The sequence below is a fragment of the Humulus lupulus genome, chromosome 6 (assembly GCF_963169125.1).
Source record: "Humulus lupulus chromosome 6, drHumLupu1.1, whole genome shotgun sequence".
NCBI classification, from domain to species: Eukaryota; Viridiplantae; Streptophyta; class Magnoliopsida; order Rosales; family Cannabaceae; genus Humulus; species Humulus lupulus.
Window position 1 is genome coordinate 194,045,543 of NC_084798.1, and position 14,222 is coordinate 194,059,764.

At 41.3% G+C, this 14,222-nt stretch overlaps 1 pseudogene; it reads left to right on the forward strand.

Annotated features, from left to right (window-relative positions):
- The first annotated feature begins 323 nt into the window (after positions 1 to 323).
- Positions 324 to 3,704, forward strand: LOC133782894 (cysteine-rich receptor-like protein kinase 19; annotated as a pseudogene).
- Positions 3,705 to 14,222: the final 10,518 nt, after the last annotated feature.

A 14,222-nucleotide genomic window follows, 5' to 3' on the forward strand; every position in this document is an offset into this window, starting at 1 on the left:
TGGTAGCAATTTTTCTAAGTATATTTTAAAATCGCATTGTGTCTTTACTCACTATTCGGAGCTGAAATATTTTATTACACCATGCGTAACTCAACTTCTTTTTTTTCAAGTTAGTTCACTGGTGTGTATCAAATGCCAACTAAAAGTTGCTATACACTCACAAAAATCACGAGCTACATCTATAAATTAATTAATTAGTTATTAATTAGTTACTGATATTACTTAACTTACTCCAAGCGGACGGACATACTCCAATATTCTATATCAAATACGTCACAGGCAAGAGATTTCTGCCTCACAAAGTCTTTCCTGAAATCAACATTTTTTACTACTTCGTGTCTATATTAGAAATCCGATTGAACAGTGAAATACAATTTGATTTCACGATATTGAAAAGTAGTCTATCCTTCTTTTTCGGAAACCAGATACTCTTTTCAGTTTTCACACGGAATCTCAAATATAGCTGAAAATGATGGCTAATGCATGATTCCAACATATGAAAAGATCTTGCCATAGTTCCAGATTGCTACATCATTCTCCAATGGATTCCAAACTCGTTAGTCTCCTTTTCTTTTTCTTGTTTGTTAATCAATGTTCGATCTCAAAATCATGGTTACAAGTCGGTTATTACGTTACTCGAACAGAGCTCCCTGTTTCAGACATCAACTCTGCCCTTTTCACCCACTTAATCTTTGGTTTTGTGTCTGTAAATGTTTCCTCATACCAGCTCCATATTAATTCCTCTAGTTCAGAAAATTTTTCTACCTTCACCAATCTTGTCAAGCTTAAAAACCCATCTGTAAAAACCATTTTGTCCATCTGGGTTGGTGAAGAACAAGGTTTAAACTTTCTCTCAACGCTAACCAACTCTTCCTTTAGAAAATCCTTTATCGAATCTTCAATAAGAACAGCTAGGCTTAATGGGTTTGATGGGCTAGACCTTTATAGTGTGCAACCAAGTTCGAGCTCGGAGATGACAATTTTGAGAACCCTTTTGGAAGAGTGGCGAGCTGCCATAGATTCTGAGTCAAGAAACAAGAGCCAGTCCAAGTTGCTATTGGTCATGGTGAGTCATATCATTCCGAGTTTGAACTCAGTGAGTTACCCGATTGACGCTATGAAGAAGAACTTGGATTGGGTGCATCTTAAGTTGTACAACTACTATACGCCAACTACGTCAAATGTCTCTTACCCTCATGCTGCTTTATATGATCCGTTGAACAAAATTATTAATACCAATAGTGGAATTCACGAGTGGTTGAACAGAGGATTTCCTGCCAGCAAACTGGTCTTGGGATTGCCTTACCTTGGTTACGCATGGACCCTTGCGAACCCAAACAACAATCCTATTGGGGCTCGATCAACAGGTCCAGGAATCACCTTAGACGGGTCTCTGTTCTATAACTTTGTAAAGTGGTACATAGAAAGTAATGGGTATGGTGTACAGTCTTGTGTACAATGATACTTATGTGGTCAACTTTTGCAAACTAAGGCAAAACTCGATTAACTTTGATGATGTTGAGGCTATCAAGGCTAAAGTTTCATATGCAAAGAAGATGAATCTTATGGGCTATTTTGTGTTCCATATAGGAAACGACAACAATTGGGTTCTCTCTAAAGCAGGTAGGTGAATTCGACTTTGATCTTCTAGTCCATTTTTACCTTTGTAGGCCATCTAGTAAGAATGGTGTTGTAGTTATTTTACCTATTACAGATTTTGAAACAGGGTTGGTTATTTACCTCTTCCCTTGAAATTTCCACCTGCAGAGAATTGTAGTAATTCATTTATTGTTGTAAGAGCTTTACTGGAATTCCTCATTTACTTAATGACTTGAAGGGGTTATTGCATTATTTTTGTTTAGATGTGGAAAACTTTTACTTGAAGAACTTTGTGGTATATTATAATTTATAGAATCAACTACTTTGATAGCTCAAGAGGGAGATGGAGATGGGCAACGAAAGAAGCAACGACTATTGACCATTGTTCTGATCACAACAACTATGATTATTCTTTTGCTGGTCGCCATCTTGTGTTTATTACAGAGAAGAGCACTCAATTCAACAGGTAATATTTATCAAGCTGTGTTTGATGTTGAAAGACTGCTAGTACTTTCGTCGAAATGAACTTTATTAGCAGGTATTTAAATTGTTTCCCATCTTGCTTGTTTGGCTGTAGGGATTTTAAATATCATTACAAGGTCATTTTATAAACTAAAAATCAGATTAGCTCCTGAACATCGAGACAGGGATGCCTCTAATCTGCAAGTATTTAGTTACTCAACTGTCAAGACAGCTACAAATAACTTCTCAGACCAAAATAAAGGTATTGAAGAGTTTGAGAATGAAGTTAAGCTGACTGCTAACCTTCAACATGTAAACCTTGTTAGAGTGCTGGGATATTGCATAGAGAGGGAAGAGAAGATGCTCATCTATGAACACATGCCGAACAATAGCTTGAATCACTACCTCTTCGGTATGAATTTGACGAAACTAGCCTAAACCTGTCCAATTTCTCTTGAAGTTTCTGTCTTCTCTAATCATTAAAATCTTTTTGAAAGCTATTTCTTTTGTTTGACTCATGTTAATTAATCAAACCAGTGACCATAGAACTAATGGCTGATGCAGATCCTACCAAAAAGCATCTTTTAGATTGGAAGAAACGTGTCTGCATCATTGAAGGAATTACACAAGGTCTTCTATATCTCCAAGAATATTCAAATCATCCTATAATACACCGGGATGTAAAAGCTAGCAACATTTTGTTGGATAATCAAATGAACCCGAAGATTTCAGACTTTGGTTTGGCCAGAATGTTCAGAAAAGATGAATTTGAAGCAATTACTAGTCGGATTGTTGGAACATAGTAAGTAACCCAATGTGAGTACTTTATAGCATGTATTGTGTGTTTGTGCTAATTCGTAATGCTGACCAACCATTCCCCTTACCTCTATGCAATATCCAGTGGCTATGTACCCCCTGAGTACATCAAGAGAGGCATATATTCAATGAAATACGATGTTTATAGCTTCGGTGTTCTGCTTCTCCAAATCATAAGTGGCAAGAAAAATACTAGTGCATTTGGCCTGAATGAAAATTTAAACCTTTTGGAATATGTATGTTTATTTCTTTCTACTTTTATGTCTTGTCAATGTTGTGATTGGAATAAAAATGTGACTATACATGGATCAAATCTATACTATTTCAGGCATATACTCTGTGGAAAGAAGGTCAAGGAGCACAAATTATTGATCAAACACTAGATGACTCTTCTTCAACTTGTAAAATAAAAAGATGCATGCACGTAGCTCTACTCTGCGTGCAGGAAAATCCAGTTGATAGGCCATCCATGTTGGAGGTTGAATCCTTGCTCAAGAACGAAGCTGCGGCCATCATTAGTCCTAGAAAACCTGCATTCTCCATTAACGAAAGTGGTGAGATGAATAAAGATTGTTGTATATGCAGAGCGGGAGGAGCACTTTATTCCATTGATGATGCAACAATTTCACTGGTAGAACCTCGTTGAGGGCGCAAGTTTTGGTTAGGCATATCCAAGAATGCATGAGTCTTTTACTAGTTTAGCTCTCACCTAGTACCTTGGTGGAAATTATTAAAAAAAATAAAAATTCTCTTGAATTTGTCCACAAATTTATCATAATGGCTGGATTGCTCTCAAGTTTAATAAACTAAATGATTTTATTTTTTTATCAGTATTTTTATATGGCTTTAAATTATTTAAAATAAGTACATTAACTAATTATTTAAGTTATAATTGTTTCTTTAAAATTAACTAGGCAATATAACCGCGCGAGGATTTAATATTACAACTATTTTTTAGAAGATAGATTTTGGTTTTTTTGTAAAATTTTTTGGATTTTTATATTTTTATGGTGGGGAAATTATAACTTAAGGTGTTGTTAACATTTTCACATTAACAATTAATATTATATTTAGTAAATAAATAAATGACTTGATGTAATTCACGATTTGGGAAAAAAAAGAAAAGAAATCATATGTAGTATTATATTGATTAGATGAGTTGTGAAACAAATAAGGTAAGAAATAATATTGAAATTAGTTAATACTCATATTTATTTTTTACTACTATGGTTGTGTAATGAAGTTGATATTGTAATTTACAATAATATAAACACATGTAGCTTCAATATTAGGTAGGGGTGCATGGCGGGCGAATTGGGCGGGTTTTGGGCAGTTTGTGCGGTTTTTTTTATTTGGCGATTTTGAAAAATGCAACCCATAATTGTCTGTTGCACCCTGATTTGAGCACGAGTCATTCACTCAGCTCTGCTACAACGGACGAATAAAATATATGGAAAAATAACCAATGTATCCATCTATTATCCACGTAGGTAGCTTGGTTTGCACAGTGGTCATATAGATTAGGAATACGGAGGTTGTGAAGCGCGAGCTCATGATGTTCAAACAGCTGTTGAAGTACGAGCTCGGAGAGATATCCAGCTCGTGGTAACTCAAATATATTGCGTACCTGCGGATCCCTAAGGACTCGGGTCCCATAATACGGTTATTTATGACCAGGCTGTCATATTTAATGTCCCAGATATTAGGAGAACATTTACTTTATGATCAAATCATATCCCATTATAAATGGGAAGTATATGTGTTTAAATGTAATAAGTATGTAAATTCGTGATTGACTCACGCGGTTACCCAAACCTGTCCATAAAATTTAAATACTGGGAATATTGGACAGGTAAGGGGACCATTATTCTGTAATACTAAAACTCTGCCAAAATAGAGAGAGAAACAACAATAATATAGACTCGTGGACTAGGTGGATTTTAACCACTGAACCACGTAAAAGATTTGTGTTCTTGTGAATTTATTTCATCTTTCGTTATGGTTTATTACTAAGCACTAATCAACCTTATTATTTCTTTGTACACCGTTGGAAAAAAACCACGTCAATAGTTTGGTGCTTTCATTGAAAGGGAAATTAGTGCTTTCATCAAAATCCCAGTCAAATCTCATCATGGTGCTCACTCGCTCCATGCACGACAATGAGATAGAACAGCCTGGTGGGCAGGAGGCCCATCATACCGCTATTTTAAATGAGCATGGCCCTGAAGTCCAGCAACGTCTGGGAAAGCAACCAGCGGGTCACAGCAATACTGGGAGTTCGGCATCATTGCCACCAAATCCAATGCCAGACTACTTAATGGCAGTTGAGTTGGAAAATATGCAGTTAAGAAGCCATCTTGCTAAGGCAAACAGGAAAGTTGAGGAGGTTTTGGCTCGGTTACCCCTTCTTGCAACCGATGATAATGTTGGAAAGAGGCAAAGTAGGTCTCATAAGTCCAACAGGAATAACCGATCCAAACCAAATCGGTCAGTCAGAATTGCCATCCCAAGTTCTGTGCCTATAGTGTGAGATCGCCAAAATGCTCAACCTAGTGGCCCTCATAGGGGTCATTAGCATGTCAGTCGATCAGTTAGAACCGCAACCCCAAGTTCGGTGCCTCCTTCACAAGTGCCTAGGAATACCCATGGCAACCCACGAGGAGGGGCTAAGATAGGCTCATAGAGACATAATGTTCCAGCAAACCCTCATGCGTCACGATCGGATCGTCAGGCGTAGAGAGCTAGAAATATGGGGCTGAACAGAGGTGGGATAATTTAGTTCACCTTGATGGGACAAGGATTTCCTCTCAAGTAAGGCATCCCCCATCACCTATTAGACATCCATCACCACCTCGGCCTACACAAGATATTCCTGCTTATGGAGACAGTAGGAGAAACCCTCCTCCGTCTGCCCATACCTATGTCCCACGGACAGGTGTTGAGAGTCCGGATCCTCGGCGTCAACCTCGAGCTGTAAGCTTCGCAAATGGAAGTTATTGGACTAAAATTCGTCAAAGTGGTAGGTCCGTGGGCGATCTGAGAAATCATATGAGTTCGGCACAAAGCCCTCAATATGATTCACAGCCTGATCCTGCGTGATCGCCTGAATTCGCAGAGAAGAAATTCAGCTCGAGATGAGGTGTTAGTTATACTCGTCAAGAGGGAGGTCCTTCCATAGTACGTGATAGTGGGAATGCCCCACCAAACCAAGCTCGAGTTTGGAGGGACAACAACCCATAAAATGCGTATGATAGGATGGGAGATGTTGAACAGCACCCAGAAAACCTAGGGACCAGAGACCAAACCCTCAAGAGGCTAGCTTTGATGGAGGAGCAAATGAAGAAGCTTCTATCTGGAAAAGATAAAGACGATTATGACTCAGAGGATGCTCGAGCCTTTCTCTCCAAATATTCCGTCGGCCACATATCCGATGGGTTTCAGAATGCCATACTTGTCAAAGTTTGACGAAGATGGGGATCCCTCTGATCACCTCGGGATGTTTAACACCATAATGATGGCCCAAAACGTCGAGCTCGATCTAAGGTGTATTTTATTCCCTTCAACTCTGATTGGGCCAGCCAGGCAGTGGTTTAAATAGTACAAGAGGCACTCTATAAGCTCGTGCAAGAAGTTTTCTTCCGATTTCAAGAAAGCATTCCGGGCTTCCCAGACAACTCGGGTTAATGCTAATTCATTAGCCAATGTAATATAGCAACCTGGCAAAACATTGAAGGCATATCTAAGTAGGTTTGTCAATGTCTCTGCACGAGCTAGAGATGCCGATGACAGCTCCAAACTCATGGAAATGAGGACGAGAATCCTTGTTGGAGGCGACCTATGGCAGGAATTACAGAGAAAAGGAGTTAACAGTGTGGACGAGTTCCTAGCACGAGCTCAAATATGGATTAACCTGGAAGAGGCTCGAGCTTCTATCGTAGGAACCAGCCAAATCCCTATCCAGCCCGTTGGAGCAGTAATGGATTTTGCAGCTATGACTCAAACCGTTATCCATAATAACCAAGGGGGAAATAATAAGAGGAACGGAAACGGTGAGGGCGACTAGTTCAAACTTGTTTATGGAACTTATACCGACCTCACGGATACTAGAGAGCGCATCTTCCTAGCCAATTCTACTCGCCTTTCATGGAAGATGCCAGAACCATTGAAAAACCAAAGAGTGAAGAGACATCCTTCGAAGTTTTGCCGATTTCACAATAATATCGGTCATAACACTGATGACTGTAGACAGCTGAAGGATGAGATCGAGACTCTCATGAGGGAGGGACCTTTGGCCCAATACGCCAGAAATCGAGTGGTCCCTAGTCAGCCCACTGGAAAAAACCCTCCGTCAGCTCCCGAAGCTCCAATGAATCAAGTCGGAGCTCAAGCAAATCAGGACGACCTTCCTCCGATAATAGGGGGAGATATAGCCACCATTTCGGGAGGACCACATCTGGCAGGCACGAGTAGAGGTGCCTAGAAGAGGTACATTAATGAACTGAAATCCCATAACAGAGTGGAGTTCGTCTCGGAACAGTAGTTATCAAAACAACAACGATTTGAAAAACAATCAATCATGTTTACAGAAGAGGATGCTAGCCACGTCCAGTTCCCACATAACAATCTTTTGGTCATAACTGCTCAGCTCGCCAACCGGAGAGTACGGAGGACACTAGTAGATAACGAGAGTTTTGTGAATCTACTTTTTAGGTCCACCTTGGAAAAAATGGGGTTGTTTGTAACCGATCTAAAGGCGACCTCAATGATTCTATATGGGTTTTCTGGTGAAGGGTCAACTGCCATCGAAACGATCAAATTAGTGGTAACATTAGGAGAAAGTGCACGAACTGTCTCGAAGCTGCTTGAATTCATGGTAATCGATTGTCTAGCTGCATAAAATATGATTTTGGGTCGTCCTGCGTTGATGGAATTTGAAGCAATAACCTTTATCTGCCACCTAGCAATCAAGTTCCCCTCAGCTATGGGAATATGCATTGTCAGAGGCGATCAGCTCGCTGCCGGGGAATGCTATAACATTTCTATGAAGGGAAAATCACAACTCGAGCAGCAAGCTATGGCCATAAGAGATGGAGGTGAGGAGTCCCAAGAAGTGGAAGTTACTTGTGGGATGAAAGAACCTCAAAAAGCAAAGGATAGCGGCATCGACCCACGTGATGACATTGACCCACGAATGGGCGAGGGCAGGTCAGAGCTCCAGGCCATTTAGGAGCTTAAGGAAGTAAGTATAGACCCCAAAGAAGCTTGAAGAGTTGTTAAGATTGGGAAAAATCTTGATGATGAAAGGAAGAAGGAGCTGATCAATTTCTTACAAGAGAATCTGGACATCTTCACCTGGTCACATGAAGACATGGTGAGAATAAGCCCAAGTGTAATCATGCACACTCTAAACTTGGACAAGAACGTGCCTGCAAAATCCAAAAAACAGAGGCGTTTAGGAATAGTCCAAGTTAAAGCACTGGAGTAAGAAGTAACTCGACTGCTAAGTGTGGGTTTATTCGTGAAGAAAAATACCCGATCTGGGTTGCCAATCCCGTGCTTGTCCCAAAGCCAAACGGGAAATGGAGGGCCTGCATCTATTTCTTTGACCTGAACAAAGCTTGTCCCAAGGATTTTATCCACTGCCAAGGATTGATCAGTTGGTCGATGCCACGGTAGGTCACGAGCTCATGTCCTTCATGGATGCGTATTCTGGATATAACCAAATCGCAATGAATCCTGTGGACGAAGAGCATACTAGCTTCATGACCCCAACTAATGTATATTGTTATAAATTCATGCCCTTCGAGCTAAAGAATGCCGAAGCTACATATCAGCAATTAGTTAACAAAATGTTTGCTGATCAGATTGGGAGAAATATGGAAGTGTATGTCGATGATATGCTTGTCAAATCCAAGATTTTTGATAACCATGTATCTGATCTGAAAGAATGTTTTGAAATCTTAAGGAGGTATGACATGAGGCTGAATCCTCAGAAGTGTACTTTCGGCGTAGCGTCGGGAAAAGTTCTAGGATTCATAGTCTATACGAGGGGGATAGAGGCGAATCTTGATAAAATCAAATCATTGTTAGAAATGCCCTCGCCTAGGTGGCGTAAAGAAGTTCAAAGCCTGACTAGAAAGGTAGCAGCTTTTAATCGTTTTATTTCAAAATCCACTGACAAGTGATTGCCATTCTACAACTTGGTAAGAGGAAACAAGAAATTTGAATGGATTGAGGAATGCGGGTAGGCATTCCTTGACCTATTAACGCACTTGATTGAGCCCCCAGTATTGTCTAAGCCTATGTCTGGAGAACCTCTATTCCTTTATTTAGTCATGTCAGAAAATGCAGTCAGTGTCGTGTTAGTTCGAGAAGAAGATCGTGTTCAAAAACCAGTGTATTATATAATCAAGAGACTTCTCGGAGCTAAATCATGGTATCCACTGATAGAAAAGATGGCATTCTATCTAATATTGGCTTCCAAGAAGCTTCGTCCATATTTCCAGTCCCATTCAATCAACGTCATGACCGACCAACTTTTAAGTCAGGTGTTGTAGAAACCTAAAACGTCAGGACGTCTTTTAAAATTGGCAGTTGAACTCAGTCAGTTCGAGATATTGTACGTGCCACGGACCTCAATCAAAAGTCAGGCCCTTGCTGATTTTGTGGCTAAATGCACTAGATTTCAAGAGGAGTTTTTTAAGGAACCAGTGCAGGAGTTGTGGAAAATATTCGTAGACAGATCATCGAATGAGAACGGATCAGGAGCTGGGATCATATTAATCTCCCCAGAAGGACATCGATTCTATACAGCTCTAAGATTCAAATTTGAAACATCTAACAACGAAGCCGAATATGAGGCCTTACTAGCTGGACTAAGAGTGGCGAAGGAGCTCAAAGCGAAGGCAATCCAATGCTATAGCGATTCTCAGCTCGTTGTTAATCAGGTGTTGGGAAAGTATCAAGCTCGAGGTACCAAGATGGCGGCTTACCTAGCTAAGCTGAAGGGGGAGCTATCCGAATTTGAGTACATTACTATTGAACATATACCTCGCAAGCAAAATTCGAATGATGACGCTTTGGCAAGGCTTGCCACCACAAAATAAGCTGAGACCTTGAATGTAGTGCCAATAGAGTTCTTGGAGAGTCCGAACGTGAAAGAAAAAATGGTAGAGGTCGAGATGATCGACACAAGACCGACCTGGATGACCCCCATGATGGAATTCCTCACAATAGGAAGGTTACCTGAGGATAGAAAAAATGCAAGAAAAATACTATATTAGGCTCCGAGATATGTGATAGTGGATGGGACATTGTACCGATGGGGTCATTCATTGCCTCTCCTACGATGCGTTTTGCCCGAGGAAGCTATTTTTTTTTTGCAAGAGGTGCATGAAGGCTTTTGTGGAGATCATGCTGGGGGGTGAAACCTAGCACTGAAAATACTGAGGTAGGGCTATTTTTGCCCCACTTTAACAAAAGACTCCATCTTGTATGTTCATAAATGCAACAAATGCCAGCGCTTCGCCATAATTTCCCGAGCTGCTCTAGTCGGGCTAACGATGATCTCATCCCCGTGGCCATTTGCGGTATGGGGAATCAACCTAATTGGGTCCCTACCTATGGGCAAGGGAGGAGTTCGTTACGTGGTGGTAGCAATCAACTATTTCACGAAGTGGGTAGAAGCCGAGCCTTTGGCAACCATCACTTCAAAGAGAGTCCTGGACTTTGTGGTAAAGAGTATTGTATGTCGATTTGGGCTTCCTAAAAATATCGTGTCAGACAATGGGACACAATTCGACAGTGATCTTTTCACTGACTTCTGTGAAAAATACAGTGTTATTAAGAGTTTCTCCTCACTAGCGTATCCACGGGCCAATGGACAGGTCGAGGTCGTGAATAAAACCATAAAGGAAAGCCTTAAGAAGAGGTTAGACGAGGCCAAAGGATTATGGCCCGAACAGCTCCCTCAAGTACTTTGGGCATACCGAACTTCTCACAAGACCTCCATGGGACATACTCCTTTCTCCTTAACTTTTGGAAGCGAGGCCGTCCTTCCAATCAAAGCCATGGTAACCACTCACAGGAAAAGGACATTCCGCCAGGAACGGAATGATGAATTACTTAACCCATCTCTCGACCCGATTAATGAGAAACGAGAGGAATCGCAGTTACAGCTCGCCCATTATCAACAAAAAATCACTCGTTAATTTAATTCTAAAGTCAAAAGGCGTAGTTTCGCATTGGGCGACCTGGTTTTGTGAAGGGTTTTTCTGGTGAATAAGGATCCCAAGGACGGTGTCTTAGGCCCGAACTGGGAGGGACCGTATCAGATCGTGGAGGTTCTGCGTGAAGGAACCTTCAAGATAGCTCGGCTGAATGGGGTGATAGTCCCACGGACTTGGAACGCCATGCATTTAAAAAAGTATTAATAGAAGCACCATCATCCATGTAAGGCTTAGTTATAAAAGCCATTTGATTAAATAATAGATGGATTATTAAATAATTTTTCTAATTAGGATTGTATTAGCTCGTGTATTAATGTTTGTAAAAGCAACCAAGAAAGTTTCTACATTCTGGTTACTTGGGGGGCATATAACACGAGGTGGGTCAGATTAAGATCGCTGGATAAGTTTAAATTATTTAAAACCCTAGATACAACTAAGTCCAAAACTTAGAAGCTTGAAAAATTGAGTATTCAACGGCTTTTTAAAAGCTCAGATGTCAATAAACCTATCATGAACTAAGTTTAAATTACTTAAAACCCTGGATACAACCAGGTCTGAAACATAGAAGCTTGGAAAATTGATTATTTGACGGCTTTTTAAGAGCTTAAGATGTCAATAAACCTAGCACGAACTCAGTTTTAATCATTTAAAACCCTGGATACAACCAGGTCCGAAAGTTGGAAAGTTGGGAAAATTATTTAAAATCAAGGGCATTTTAAAGCTCAAGTTATCAATAAACCTAACACAAACTAAGTTTAACTTATTTAAAACCCCGGGTATGACTGGGTTCAAGGCCTGATTCTTAACAGGTATGATAAAAATCAACACACAAAACTTGGATATAACCAAGCTCAAAAAGTCTATCCCGATCTAAAAATCGATTCCTAAAATCTCGAAGGTACAAGTATAAGGAGTCATAATCATGAGAGGGAAGGAATGATAAATGGATAAAAAGTTTGATATATATATCGAATAAAATTTTCCCGAGGAGAAAAAACCTCGAACTGAGCCAGAAGACAATTATTTAACAAACAAAAAATAAAAATAAATAAATATTTTTGAGCAATTACAAGCAAATTAAAAGAAGGGTGTCACTGAACCCCAGCATGTTGCTCCGAGGATGTAACCTCCTCGCCATCCCCCTCGGCTGCTGTGGAAGCCTCCCCAATCTCGGATGGTTCTTGCAAAAGCCGAGCCTTGAATTTTTCAAGGAGCAGATCCCAAAACCCGACATCCATGAAAGAGAAGTTCCCATCCTGGTTAAAGGCCCAACAATGGTACAACATATCCTCCATGGATGATGAGGACACCAATTTTTCTTCTTTGGCGATTTTCTCGGCCTCGAGCAGCTTCGCTTTGACCTCGCCCACCTCAGTCTGGAGTTGCACCAACTGAGCGTGGAGGGCAGTCAAGACAGCCTTTGCAGCCTGCTCGCTTTCTTGGGACAAAGCAGCCTTGGCATCATGTGTGATCTTCTGATCAGCTTGCTCGGCTTCTTGAGCGGCTGTCAGAGCTGTGTTGGCGGCGTTTAGTTCAGCCCTGAGCTCATCATTTCTAGCCCTAGCACAGGCTATACTGCGATATTGAGCCAGGGCAGACTGCAACATAAAAAAGAACAACTCAGAGATACCCTTGGTTTTAAAAAAAAAAAAAAGAACAAGATTTTTATCAAGGGAAGACAACTTACAGTGAGGCTCATTCCCATAGCAGACTCCATGACGTTCTCTGGGCTACACTCCTTGATGGTCCTTAGATCCCTTAAACTGGCTTTTTAGGCGTGCCCCAACATATGGCTCATCATCTTGTAAATGATACCTCAAAAGGCTTCGTGGATTTTCTCCAGGTCGTGGGGATCTACCGGTATCCGAATGGTAGGAGCTAGGATGGTGGGGGCTGGAGGAACACTTTGTATCACTTGGTCTTGGGGAGGCGCGAACCAGGACAGAGGAGGAGGAGGAAGAACCCTCCTATCGGCAGCAGAAGGCACCGGAGCTGTTGAACTTGTGCCTTTCCCCTTAGTAGGGGACTTTGAAGTGTTCCCTACTGCTGGAGGGGCCTTCTTTGTAAACCTAGGCCTCTTCACAATGGGGCCCGAGGTGGTATTCTTTGCCTGGAAGGAAGTTCGGAGTTCAGGAGCTCTGAGTTGTTCCATCTCCTCGCTTGAAAAGAATAAAAGGGGATTACTTCACGATTAAAGTTGTCAAAAACACAAAGAAAGAAAATAAGTAAAGATCCTACCCTTCGGGCTGGGGGAGGAGTCTATTATCACGACCTCCGACCATGGGACTACTGGAGGAGGGGGAGAGTCTACGACTAGTATTTCTTGGATCCTAAGAGGTCCAGGCTCAGGTTCTTCCTCAGAGCTGGACTCATCTACTTACTACCTAAATCCAGGGGCAAAGGCGCCCTGGAGCAGAGAAGGCCAGGTCCTGTGGTTGGTTCCATACTCCTCGAAAATGGCAGACCTAAAGTTTAAAGTGTTGTCAACAACAACTGTGCCATTAGGGTAGCTACTATCATGACGCACCACTAGGTGGTCTACACATTGGAGCAGGGTTATATTACGGTCTGGTTTATGAGGATGACGATGGACGAGTTGATTTTGGTTAAACCGAACTAGCTAAAATCGGCAACAACCCTATCTAGTTCCCTTTAGAGGCAACAACCCCTGACACAACTCGTTCTAAATCAGGTTCCCGAACAGCCTCGGGAACCTGCCTTTTTCGCACAAGAGGCACCTTGTCCTCTTCCTCTTCCTCACCTTCGGTGGCCAGCAAGGCCTCCTCTTAAGAGGACGGGAGCTCCAGGATCACCGGATAGGTAGCGCGGGTCCTTAAGGCCAATGTTTAACCTTCGCCAATCAATTTACATGCCAGCATCGTGACGTCATTCACGACCTGGCGGTAGTCTTTCTCACTGGGTGGAAGCCCAAATAGATTTTCATATTGACCCCCAAGGGTCACGGACTTCCCAGTCCTCGCGAATATGGCTACACGAGAGACAAATTCATTTAATACATGTATAAAAGAAATATCTTGAAAGGCATAAAATTTCATGAGCTAAAGTAATGAAGTAAGGAACTTACGAGGATGGTTGAAGTATTTGTGTTCGCAATTC